We start from the raw sequence: 13,065 nt of genomic DNA, 5'->3' as shown, positions 1-13,065 counted from the left end.
ATAGAATCCGGCTAGCATTCTACAGGAAGACGTTTTACAGGAAGTACAACATAGCCTTCCGGAGCAGTCTGACAGAGATGGAGGATACAAGACAAGGTGGGATGAATGAAAATCCAAGGGACATGGTGTTGTCAGACAATGATGCTGGACAAAACACAACTGTTATTGCATCTTTTCAAGAAACACATGTTGATTCTGGACAGTCAAAACAGCCTATTTCAATTCCAATATTGGGAGAAATAAATGAAGACCATGCAGGGAGATGTGTAACAGAGGCTACTCAGCAGGATGTTTTTTTTTGCCAGAAATGCAAGGACCATCAGCATCCTCATTGGATGAGAACTGCAATGAAGACACACGAAACTATGCTGCTGGGAAGGATGTCGTGATGGCTAACTTGCAAGGATGTCCAGGACCATTGGTGGATGAACGTATTGAGATTAGTAGTTTTGAGGATTCTTCACAGCCTTCTCAGAAGTCAAAGGAATCAATAGAAGCACAAGGGATCTCAGAATCACTATTGGATAAAAGCATCGAGACTACAGAGGTTCTACAGGCAGAAGTTCCTTCGGGGGACTTTCAGGGAATGCCAGAATTTATATTAGCTAAAATTAAAGCTGAAAAGACAGAATAGTGTGTTTCAAACACTTCTATGGATGTTGACACTCAGGGAATGCCTGAATTTGTATCAGATAAAATCAGTGATGAAAGGACACAAGAACATGTTGTCATGATATGTGTTGGAATAAATGGTGAACTGAACTGTTGGACAAAAATGAATGAAGAGTTCTGGCCAAAGATATCAGTCCTTCTAACAGTGAGGAAGAAGAGCAGAAAGGGGGAGAAGATGAAGGCTGCCACAGCCCAGCTGAAAGGAAAATCGCCCACAACCAAGCAAGATACAGTGGTGCTGTCTATTTCTACAGGAAGCCAGAAAACGTAGCTACAGGACTTTCTACAGGAAGTTTGGAAAAGGGAAGAAAAAGGAGAAATCGGCCGAGATTTCAGCTAGGGAGGCCACCAAGGCCATCAAAGATGAGGAGAGAGATTGGTTGCTCAGAGGATGAGCAACACTTTCAGTAGGGGGGTGATGATGAGCCCCAAAAATGGATAATTATTTGGGCTCATTCAACCTCCTAATTTGACTTAATCCACCATTTTCATTAGTTTATTGCATGTTTTTGATTATATTTATGCTAATAGAGTGAATTTGGTTAGTCATTATGCCAACAAGTCTAATGGGTGCTTTGTGTAGCCTTTTTGGTCAATTTGGAGACAAAATTGAAGGTCTTAATGAGCACTTGGCAGCCAAATTCGTGGGAAGACAAGGGAGAGGATTTGTAGGAAGGTGTCCCCTTCATTTATGGGCCCTTACCTCGAATTCTCCACCATCAGCTCGGAGTTCAAGGGCCACCGAATCAATCAACACAAGGGCAGCCAAGCAAGTCAAGTAGGACTGCTGTTAACTACAAGTCTTGGGCAGCCGAGTCCCTAAATTTTAGGAGGACTGTTGGGTCCTCAAATTGTATAAATAAGAAGGCTTAGGGCCTCATTTTGGTTAGCCAGTGGATGTTAGCTAGTTAGCCAGTAGATAGTAGCTAGTGGTTAGTCATTTTGTAGCTGGTAGTTAGTCATTTCATAGTCTTGTTGTAGTCATTTTGTAGTTCGATTTTTAGGCAATAGATTAGTTTTGCTGTCAGCTCATTTTCAAGTTCTCCTTGTGGACAGTTTTGATGTAACTCTTCATTTCTTGATCAATAAAGATGAATCCAGCTTTGCACCAGCTCTAAATCTCTCTTAGGAGGCTGTAGCTCTTGGGGTTGGGCCCATCTCAAGTGCCCAGTACCTCCTTTGTTTACCTTTATGTGTCTTTGCTGCATTCTTAGAATAAAATCTGCTATTTGTAGTTAAATCTTGCTTTGTTATTTGGACTTCTTTTGATGGTTAAAGTAGCTTCTCATGGTTAGAACAGATTGGTAGGATAATAACAAGAAAAAGGCTACCAAACACCTTGGATCTCACCTCCCCCTCAGTGGAATCATGAGCTGGGACCAATGTGACTTTGCTGCCAACAAAAACGCTGTTTTGCTTTGCCATGCAATTCTTAGTGTTGGAATCCTCTTTTGTAGATGCTAATATTAGTAGTATTTAAATGCTTCAGTTGATGATTTCTTAGTGGCATAAGTTAGTTCATGCATTTCATTTCGAATAAACTGCTGTTCATTTCCTTTTGTTGTTACTTAGGTCAGAATAGAGTAAAGTAACTAGGTCATAGGTTTTATAAGTGTTTGTGTGTTCAGTTTGAAATACCACTTGCAGAGTACCTATTACCCTTCCTTACCTGCACATACCCCATCCAACCTACCTGTTTCATCCTTCACTCAGAACCCTTACCTTACATTTACCTCATTCGCTTACTTTGCCATGATTCTCATCTTCTTGTGCAACATCATCTCATCCCTCCTTGAACAAATCTCACCATCTACACCTTCTTCTTAGCCTCATCCACCAAGTCCTGGACCTCTTCACACCCCTATTTCACCTCCATACTCATTCCTCCATCTTTATCCCTCCATCCATGCTCCAAAGTCCCATTTCGAAACATCCTGTAGAAGAATTACAGAACATCCTGTAGAAATCCTGAACATCCTGTAGAACCCCTGCAAACTTCCTGTAGAAGCTCATAAACACGGTTTCTTGGCAGCCAAACTTTGTGAGACTCTCTGGAAGGGTGTTAGGGACCCCTTAGACCCTCTCTGAACCTTCCCAACCTTTCCCAATTATTTCTCCTCCTTGATCCACCTCTGCACAGTAAAAAATAGTTAAAAGCACATGCATGATAATTCCAACAACTTAATCAAAAAATACAAAAAGATGTTTTCTTCAGGTAGAGGTAGTCTAGACACATGTATTTTACCTTCATAGAAGTAATGGTATCTCTTTCAGTAGTTTTCATGCTCTCCTTTGCGTCAGTAGGACTAGCTGGTAGAATTAGGGTTTGCTAGGGTTTGCGTTTCTTTTTGGCTCTCAGTTTCTTTTTGCAATTAGATTAACTTCCTTCGAGTTAGCTTTCATCCATCAATTAAAAAGATTCTTCTAAGAGCTCATAGAAGTTGGCTTAAGCTCCTAGTGGACTTGTGCCAGCTGACCAAGTGACAGCTGCGGCAAGAGCTAGTACTTGTGCATACAGCACCGTCGCTTCCAAGTTTGTTACGAATTATCGGGTTGATAAAATTAAAGAAGGGAGTTCCAGGAGTTGTAGCATTATTGCTACAATACTGGGGCCCACCAACTATTCTGAGTGTATTTCTTCACTTTCCTTGTGCAAGTCGAGGTGCCATATTTCTGATCACCTCCTGTACTCATTCCATTACTCAGTATAATAAAATGGCTTAGCATTTCTCTCTGCATTTCTTGAGTATCTGCTTATATTTCATGTTTACATTATTATATGTTGCACCACTGTTATATTTATCACTTTGAGCTTCTCGGTTACTATATCATTTGTACATATTTGGTTGGGTTTACTGGGGTTTGAGGGAATATCCCTAAAACGGGATATTACAGTGGTATCAGAGCATAGAACTAGCTCAACTTGTGGCGCTAACAATCTATGACACCGGGGGGAAAGCTCTACATCTGTTACAGAGGTAGGAGATATAGAGACACTGGGCATAGGTTGGAGAACACCTACAGAGAGGGAGACTATGTTTGGGTGGTGGACACAGAACAGGAGGAGCCTGTGGTGGACACAAAACAGGAGGAGCCTGTGGTGGACACAGAACAGGAGGAGCCTGTGGTGAACACAGAATAGGAGGAGCCTGTGGTGGACGCAGAACAAGAGGATCCGATGGCAAATGAGGACGGGAAGAGATTTACGGACATGCTCCTCAAATCAGTGCAAGATCTGTCAAGGCAGATTGAGGTGTTGGGGAAGAAATTCACGACAGTGGAGGCTAGACAGCATGAGAACCCACAGGGTTTCCAGGTTGGTGAGGGATCAGGTACATCCCACCATTTTCCAGAGCAGGGTGCCACTCAGGGTGATATTACTCTGCAGATGGCCTCACATGCCCCTACACACTCTACCATGCCCACTTTCCTAGGAGCAGACACGGGGGCCGAAGCCCAACAGGAGGCAGAGCCCAGTCATATGGGTGATTATTTTGCAGAGTACCAGGCCTATGGGCAGGAGTTCAGAGATGCTCTCTCATTTAGAGACTTTGTTCAGCTCCAACATGATAGTAGACCATCACAAAGGACACCGGCATTATCATGATGGAGAAACCCACCACACAGCTAGTAGATTCCACTTGCCTATGTTTGATGGTTCATCAAACAGTTCGGCAAGGTCTTAGGTGGAGAAGTTGGACATCTATTTCCAACTTAACCAGATGTCGAAGGCAGAGGCCATCAAGGTGGCAACATCACATTTGGATGGTGAGGACCAGGATTGGTGGTTCCATGGGATGGTTACACTTGGACACTGCTCAGTAATGACATATGCTGAGTTCACCAGGAGATTGATGGAGAGGTTTGACCGAAGGGATTCGGAACAACACTTTGTTGAGCTGACGAGGCTCAAACAGATAGGGAGCCCAGAGACCTACATTGCAGACTTACTGAGGATTTCAGTGATGGTGCCAGATCTATCCACGACACGAAGGATCTACATGTTTGTTGAGGGGTTAGCAGAGCCACTTCGGTGTCTAGTCAGGTCCATTAGACTAGCCACACTCTAGGATGCTATCAGTAGGACCCGGGACTTATAGGATGCCTTACCCAGGACCTGGACGCCTTACCCACAGAGACAGGATTTCTAGCCTAAGGGGAAGGATGTGAGGATTCCACCTCTGAAGGGGAATCTAGGACGAGCATAGATTGATGATGATGCCAGGAGGGAGTTGAAGAAGAAGCGGTTGTGCTTTACCTGTCAGGAGCCGTGGGCACCAGGACATAGATGTTCTACTGGCAGAGCACATTTTATTGAGGTATTCTCCTAGAGCAGCAGGGAAGAGGATGAGGAGGATGATGTGGAGGCAGGAGATAGTCATGCCATGCAGGGTACTTTGCCACCTCCACCAGCAGCAGCAGGTGGTGCAGCTTTTGTACCTACCGGAGGAGCCCTTGCGGCATTGCGAGGAGTTCCCAAATATTTGACGCTGTGCGTACCGGGGAAAATACGTGGCCAGCGAGTATCATTTTTGGTTGACAGTGGGGCCGCATCGATGCACAGATGGTTGAGCGGAGAGGTATAGCGACAGAGAGCTTCGATGGATTTTCGGTTCTGGTCCCAGGTGATCAGACCATGGTGTGTGCTCATTATGTTCCAGAGTTATTAGTGACGATGAGCACCTACACACTAACTGACCACTTTTTCGTGGTCAATATTCCGAACACCAACATAGTACTGGGTGTTCAGTGGCTTATCGCTCTAGGGAAGGTCACGACAGATTGGAAGGCCCTAGAGATGGAGTGGGATGATGAGAAGATAGGGAGGCATCAGAAGATACGGGGACAACACACATACCCACCTCAGACTGTTTCAGCTCATCGGATGGAGGCAGTCTTCCAGAAGGGGGATGTAGAGTGGGTAGTGGAGCTGCGTGCATCAGAGGTAGGGACTACAGGGCAGATGTTGCACCCAAAGATACAATCCATCCTTGACCAGTATTCCGCAGTGTTTGGGGAGATTCCGCCAGGACAACCACCGGACTGGGGGTTTGAGCACACCATTGAGCTTGAGCAGGGCATACAGGCAGTTATTACTACCCCCTAATGGCATCCCAAGGCCTATCGAGATGAGATTGAGTGGGCCATTCAGGAATTGTTGGCTCTTGGGCACATTCGGCCGAGCACGAGTCCTTTTGCTTCTTATGTTTTGTTGGTGAAGAAGAAGGACGAAACATTGAGGATGTGCATTGACTACAAGGCCCTAAACAAGAAGACACTAAAGAACAGGTACCCCATACCCAGGATTGATGAGTTGAGAGGAGCACGGTTCTTCTCAAAGATTGATTTGAGATCTGGGTACCATCAAATTCGCGTGAGGGAGCAGGACATTCCCAAGACCGCCTTCAGGTGTCACTATGGGCACTTTAAGTTTTTGGTGATGCCCTTCAGGCTAACCAATGCCCCAACTACATTCTAGTCCTACATGAATCACATCTTCCGCAGTCACTTAAGGAATTTTGTGTTGGTTTTCTTTTATGATATCCTCATTTACAACAAGACTTGGCAGGAGCATCTCCAACACATTGAGACAGTGTTGCGCATCTTGGAGGAGCAGTAGTTTTATGCCAAGCTCTCCAAGTGTGAGTTTGGGTTAACAGAGATGTTGTACTTGGGACACATCATAGGGGTGGATGGAGTGAGATTCCACGAGGAGAAGATCAGGGCCATCAGAGATTGGTCGAAGCCGAGGAACGTGAGAGAACGTCGGGGATTCATTGGCATTTGTACTTACTACTGGAAGTTTGTCAAGATTTTCTCATAGCTTGCTGCATCCCTGACAGATCTGAAGAGGAAGGGGGCATTTAGTTGGTTGAATACAGTGCAGTGAGCCTTTGACATGCTCAAGGAGGTTATGAGTAGCTGCCCAGTGCTTGCATTGCTAGATTTTTCGCAGTCGTTTATTTTGAAGTGTGATGCATCGGTAGAGGGAATTAACGCAATGTTGATGCACGGAGGTCACCCTATAGCCTTTGAGAGTCGGAAGCTCCTTCCGCATGAGAGGTTGTATTCTATATACGACAAGGAGATGCTGGCCATCATGCATGCATTGGCCAAGTTCCGGCAGTATTTAGTGGGTAACACGTTCAGTGTGAGGATTGATCACAACAACCTCGGGTTCTTTTTGGAGCAGAAGCAGCTACAGGAGAGGCAACAGAAGTGGATAAGTAAGATCCAAGCATATGATTTTGACATTGAGTATATCAAGGGTAAGAACAACATGGTAGCAGATGCCCTTTCACATAGACCAGCCACATTGTCTCTTATGAGCTTGGATGCAGACTGGAGGGCTCGACTCTTAGTTGAGTACTCCAAGGACAGATTTGCATGTGAGGTTTTGGATGGGCAGGTGGCAGATGATAGGTACAGGGTGATCGATGAGATCATCTACTACAGGGACTCGATCTTCTTGACTGAGGGGTCTCAGCTCAAGAAGAAGATACTTCAGGCATCACATGATTCACCATTGGCCAGCCAGCGGGGGTTTACCAAAACCTACAGGGCCATTAGAGAAAGGTTCTCATGGAAGGGCCTCAAGGAGGACGTACTCCAGCATGTCCAAGAGTGCGATGTTTGCCAGAGGAACAAGGGGGAGATAAACCATATCGCGGGATTATTGCAGCCTCTTCCCATTCTGGAGGGGAAATGGGAGTGTATTTCGATGGACTTCATCACAGGGTTGCCCATGGTACAGGGCAAGGATTGCATCTTTGTCATCGTTGATCGACTAACAAATTACTCACACTTTTTTGCCATATCTGCACACTACACAGTAGCACAGGTGGCTGCGCTGTTCTTCAAAGAGATCTTCAGGTTACATGGTCTTCCCAAGACCATCACCAGTGACAGGGACAGCCGTTTCATGGGCGGATTTTGGCAGGAGCTTTTCCGGTTGGTGGGGATAGAGTTGAAACCAAGTACTAGTTATCACCCACAGATGGACAGGTAGACAGAGATAGTTAACAAACGACTGGAGGGCTACTTGCGTAACTATGTAAGTGGGCAGTAGTGAGCATGGCTGAAGTGGCTGCATCTGGGGGAGTACTGCTACAACACTATACATAAAATGTCCATTGGTATGTCACCATTCTATGCTTTGTATGGATATCATCCTTTATCTTTTCCTGACATGATGTTTGGTGCTAGCAAGGCTCTGAGAGCCAAAATTTGGATCCAAGAGAGTCAGGATATTCTCCGAGCTCTCAAGGATAATATGGGTACAACGTAGAACCAACAAAAACTGTATGTTGACAGGGGTCGGGTGGAGAGACAGTTTGAGGTAAGGGACTTGGTCTACCTACAATTACAGCCATACCGACAGTCGTCACTAAAGCAGAAGGGGGTTGAGAAGCTCAAGCCCCGCTTTTATGGGCCATACAGGGTGATACGCAGGATTGGACAGGTTGCGTATGAGTTGGAGTTGCCCCAAGGTAGCAAGATTCATAACATATTTCATGTATCATGCCTAAAGAAGGCACTGGGGAAACATGTGACAGTGAAATATGAGCTACCACCCATGGGTGATGAGGGGCATTTGGTGTTGTAGTTAGAGGCTATTACTGATACCAGAGAGAGGCAGCTTTAGAACAGGATAGTCCAGGAATTCTTGGTGAGGTGGAAGAATTTACCGGATGAGGATGCCACTTGGGAGAGTGAGAAAATTTTGCAACATCCATCACTTCAGTTGCTTGAGGACAAGCAACATTTTCCCGGGGGAGACTGTAATATTCCTAATTAGCCATGGCTAATTGGAATATTCGATTTTGCTCAATTTTGCCTTCTATAATTATTTATAAATAAAAAGGTGAGGAAAGGGGGGACATAACTCACTTTTAGAATAAAGTCACTCCCTAGTAGCACAACGTTGTAACTTAAAGGGGAGCCAAGGGGGCCAAAGGACCACGTAGAGGAGGGGCCCACACAGACACTTGGAGGGACTGCACAGATGGAAAGGAGCACGTGGCAAGAGAAGGGGCTACGTTGGAGGAGGTGGGCCTTGGGGTTGAGAGAGGCCAACACTATAAAGGGGAGAGGAGCCTCCTCATTTTTTCATTCAATTATGTGAATTTAAGCTAGTCACTTCGACTTGGAGCACACTGGTTGTTTAGCTTGTCTGCAGCACTGTTTAGTGCATTGAGTGTCTCCATTCAGAGATCTCACCCTTAGCCTTGGGGGACTTCGAGTGCCTACTCGGGCAAGGTAGTTTTCAACAGTCTTTTGCAGTGGGATTGATCTTTGGTGTTGAGAGGGAGCTGAGCATTTGAGGACTACGCAGTCTTGAGAGAGAGGAATGCAGTTCTTCTGGAGGTAGTTCCGGATTGGTGGTTTGTGGAGGATTGGAGTTGGGAGATTGAGCAAGGGATTATCCCTTGCATGTTGGAGGATTTTGGCAGAGTTTCAGGCAGAGTTTTGGAGGATTCTACTCAGTGGCAGCGCAAAGCCTTGAGGGACAACGTAGATCCCCAAGGGGGTGACTTTCGAGGGTCCGCTATTTCAGAAAAGCTTTCTGGGTTTTTCTGGGTTTCTTGAGTAGAGTCCGATTCTAGATTTTTAGCATTTTTTGAGGAGGGGAACAACCCCAAATACTCATTTGATTTCCAGTAGTAGCAGCAGCACGATAGTTCTCCAACAGCTTGGACACAATTCATAGAGAGGCCATTCCTTTACTATTCTGAGTGTATTTCTTCACTTGCCTTGTGCAAGTCGAGATGCCATCTTTCCGATCACCTCCTTTACTCATTACATTACTTAGTATAATAAAATGGCTTAGCATTTCTCTCTGCATTTCTTGAGTATCTGCTTATATTTCATGTTTACATTATTATATGTTGCACCACTGTTATCTTTATCACTTTGAGCTTCCCGGTTACTATATCATTTGTATGTATTTGGTTGGGGTTTACTGGGATTTGAGGGAATATCCCTGAAACGGGATATTACACAGATGAGTCTCCTTATGTAATCAGTTGTATTATTTACATGGATAGAGATTTAATTCTAGGACTGTAAAATGTGTTTTTTAAGTATCGGATGATAAATTATGTGTGAATCAATGATTCTGTACAATCTATATATATATATATATAGATATAGGCGAAGTTCGGCGAATGGAAAGAGGAGAGCCGAATACACAGTCGAGAAGAATGAGACAGAGGATTGAAATGGATCTTTGAATCCATTCGGAGGACCAAAGTGAAGTTCTGGAATGATAGTTGTTAAAGAAACCCATAGAGCAAAGCTCAGGATCAGAGTCACATAGTAGGAGAGTGGAAGGACAGAAACCCTGAAGAAACCCCAGAAGCCATAGAAAACATTGGAAATGATGTGAAAAAACCAAGGAGACAAACAAAGGAGTGAAGCATTGATACTCAATGATAGTTGGATCTAATAGATCAATGGTTGAGATCTGATCGCATGAATGGAGTTATATCACATCGGAGGAAAGCAAAGGAACGCTTCGTGAGAGATGAACCCCGGCCCAAGTGATTAGCGATTGCGACTTGTGATAAGCGATGGAGCGTTGACCGTTTGATCATAGGTCTGATCAACGGTGGAGGGGGCTTAATAAATATCACATCGCAAAAGGTCAATGGAGTAGTATCAGCCGATGGATAACATAACATGTGACATATGGTGGACCCGATAAGGTTATAGGCAAAGTTTAAATGATTGAGTTCCGTGAGGCTATCACATTTCAGATGCGAAGGAGGCATATGTAAAGAGACCTGTGGGGACGTCGATTGCGATTAGCGATAAAGGGTGCATCGGGAAAAGTGCCAACCCACACTAAAGCGGGAAAAGGTATGTTTGTGCACATTTTTACATGTATTTTCTTATAATAGTATCATAATGGATTAAAGCGCCAATAGAAGGGTTTTACGGTTAAGTCCAATTATAACCCAAAGTTTAAAAGGGGGTTTTGTCTATATATGTGGTTAAAGGGTTTTATAAAGATTTAGATGGGTAAATGAGTCTCGATAAGATAGAATATAATGAAGGACTTTAATAAAGTCGTATGTGAAGAATAAGGAATGATTTAAGTCCCAATAGAAAGGACTTGATGTAAGGCTTCGATAAAGTCTTATGCGAAGGTTTAGAAGGGTGATTGGAGTCCCGATAGAGGGTTTAAGCAAGGTGATTGAGTTCCGTAATAAAGGAACTGATAAAGAGGGTCTTAACCATTTTATGGTAGAATATTTGAATCCAAAGAGAGTTAAATACCTGGGAATGATGTGTTTATGCATGTATATGCATACTGTGGGTGTAATCCGAGTAACCCTGGCATCATTTGGTATCAAAGCAAGTTAAAGCTCTTTGAAAAAAAACTTAGAACAGAGTTATGTTTAAGTTTTTTATGCAGGCAAGAGGAGATCATATTTTAATCTGATAAATAGCAAGCACACAGGGATAAAAGTGCAGCAGAACTTGTAGATGAAATAAAGCAGAGAACAATCCATTCAAAGTGCAGGAGAATGGTGGAACAAGATCATGTAGAGATCTTGAAGGTGAGATGACATGTTTTGTTTCAAATTGAAATTGAAGATTGTGGTTGCAGATGAATTACCTCAGCAAAGGACAACAAGAGAAGTCGTGAGAGGAGAACCAGATGTGTTCTTGAAGGCAGAGTAAGGAAAACACTCTGAAGGAGAAGTATCAGTGAACTTGAAGAATCGAATTGAATGTTGGACAAAAAGGATAAGAGTATTCTCAAAAGGGAACAAAGAAGCAAGCTTTTGAAAGCTTGGGAATGGTCTTTGTTTTGGATATCATTGATATGCAGCTAACAACAATTAGTGAAGCATCTTAGCAAGAAGATCACAACCTTAAGAGTAGTGATGAAGGAAGCCAGTAAGGGTTTGTAAGAGAGTGTGGCCAGAACCTAGTATTTCAATTGTGATTGAAATACAAAAGGAAAATTATGTTCTTAAAAGGTGCAGATGAGTTAAATCCTAGAGGGAGCAGAGAAAAATGCTCAAAGGAGGTTCCAGAGGTAGAGAACCAAGTACTTGCCAAAAGTCCAGGTATAGAGGAAATCTTGGTGAGGTAAGTTGCAACAAGGAGGACTTGTTGTTATAGAGGCTTAGTGCAGCTCATAGTGAGTATGAGAAACTCATGAAGATGGAGAAGAAGGTGACTACTAATAATCATAGCAGAGGTTTAGAGAGAAGCCACAGTAGAAGGAAAGATGCTAAAGCAAATGGAAAGAGGATGAGTCAAAAAGAGTTTGACAGAGAGAAAGATGAGATAGATTTCCAACTTGAAGTATTGAAGGAGATGCTGCAGAGAAATGATGAAGGCCAGAAGCATGGTTGGACCATGAGAAGAAGAGTGAAGTGGCAGAAGCTACAAGAGAAAAGAGATCAACAGGTGAATTTAGAGCTGGCAGAAGAGTTGAGAAAGATTGAGCAGATAATTGTTCAATTGGAATCAGAAAAACTCAGAGAAGCTGAGTTGGAAATGGAAGTGTCCATTTGTGAACCAGAAGAGGGTGAAATTCTAGGAGAAGGTGAAGTCTGCACTGAAGAGACAGATGAAGAGTGGAGATCAAGCAAAGATCTCATGGACTATTGTGATAGTTCAAGACAGCCTGAGGAGATGCTGACAGGAGATGAAGTTGAACCTGAGAAACTGAATCATGTAGAAGATTCAAAGCAGCAAAGAAGTTTGATAATTGAAGGAGAAAGTGAGACCACCAGGTCTTGTGATTTTGAAATTAATGATTTGTGGATGATTGCAAGTACATCACAGGAGGATGAACAAACTTTAGAGTTTGTCAGAGAGAAGGAGCAGAATCAAAAATCTGTTCAGATCAAGACTGAGATGGCAAGATCTCAGAGCCAGAAGGAGACAAAAGAGTCACTTGGGAGTAGGCAACAGAATGTTAAAGCTGTCATAGAGGAGGAAGAACATCTACTGAAGGATGTTAGAAGAGGTGAAGTTTACACCAAGGATGCACTTGAAAGACATAGTGAAGGAGATGAGTTTGTTGTGTTCAATAAATATGATCATGATGATCTAGCAGAAGAAGAAGGTCCATTTGATGATGGATCAACAAAGGATGAAGATGAGGAGGATTTGATGATTGAATCATCAAATCAGATCATGAAATCTCATGGGTTTAGAATTCACAAATTGTGTGTGAATGCAGGTATTGCAGAAGACAAACCATCTTATGGAATTGTCTTGAATGAAGCTAAAATTTGCCAAGGCAAGTATGATGATGATTGTCTTTCGAATGAAGAAATAGTGTCGCTAGTAAGTTATGCTTGTGACAAAGAAGAAGATAGTGAGTATTGTGTAAAACTTTTGGGATAAATTCCAAGCGAGATGGCA

The sequence above is a fragment of the Pinus tabuliformis genome, chromosome 1_2, assembly GCF_031772625.1.
Source record: "Pinus tabuliformis cultivar Carrire ecotype Pingquan chromosome 1_2, CPIR1, whole genome shotgun sequence".
Taxonomy (NCBI): Eukaryota; Viridiplantae; Streptophyta; class Pinopsida; order Pinales; family Pinaceae; genus Pinus; species Pinus tabuliformis.
This window is presented reverse-complemented; position numbering follows the sequence as displayed.